Source organism: Acyrthosiphon pisum, chromosome A2 (genome assembly GCF_005508785.2).
Source record: "Acyrthosiphon pisum isolate AL4f chromosome A2, pea_aphid_22Mar2018_4r6ur, whole genome shotgun sequence".
Lineage (NCBI taxonomy): Eukaryota > Metazoa > Arthropoda > Insecta > Hemiptera > Aphididae > Acyrthosiphon > Acyrthosiphon pisum.
Window position 1 is genome coordinate 2362154 of NC_042495.1, and position 837 is coordinate 2362990.

At 28.3% G+C, this 837-nt stretch overlaps 1 protein-coding gene across 1 annotated transcript in view; it reads left to right on the forward strand.

The window, feature by feature from the left end:
* The first annotated feature begins 732 nt into the window (after positions 1 to 732).
* LOC115034214 overlaps positions 733 to 837 on the forward strand; it is an 8529-nt gene continuing 8424 nt past the window's right edge. Inside the window, exon 1 of the mRNA XM_029490280.1 lies at positions 733 to 810. The gene's annotated coding sequence lies outside the window, so the exon portion shown is untranslated. The remainder of the gene's footprint in view (positions 811 to 837) is intronic.

Here is an 837-nt window from a genome sequence, read left to right on the forward strand (position 1 = left end):
TAAGTATATTCTATAATGCATTAATTTTTGTTCTATTTTTTTTTTCTAAAAACAAATGATCACATATTGTAAATTTCGACAGAATGTCAGAATATGTTTATACGTGTTTATATGACATGTCTAGGAGCTAGGATATTATTGCTATTGTTGTTTACACAAAATATAATATGGGAATTATCCCCCTCGATCATCGAGAATTCTCAATAACAACTAGCTCTACACTTTCCTAGAACATTGGCTCATACGGGCGATAGTGCGATCGGTAGGTATATTTTACAATATTACGTACCAACAGACCCAGGTCATTAGTTGGTTGAACATTTGAAATATCGATTGCTTATTATTTATCATAACTCATAATATTTAGTTATCATCGTGATTCGTCTTTAGTCTTTCGTACTCGTGTTTTCTACTGTAGGTCCGTGTAGTACTATTACTTACTATTATGCAGTCGTTTTAGAAACACCTAGTTTATAGAATAAATAATTGTTTAAAGGTATACCTCTACTGAACAAATAATTCAAACATTTTAAATAAGAATCACAAAAAATCAATTAGATAACAGTTGATAACATCTTGTTTAAAACGTTTTAGGATAAACTTCATATTAAATGGGTTTTAAGTATTTGCATATAAGCACTTAATCTCATTTTTTGAAAAAACGATTTTAATTATTTGAAATGAAAACGTTTTATCTCCTCCATATAAACGTAATATAATATATAACTGAAATAGAAAACCAGAATAAGTACATTGCTGATCACAAAGATTTCTGTAAAAGTACATATGTTTTATCAATAGATCGTATAGGTACTAGTTTTGCATTAGGAATTTAGC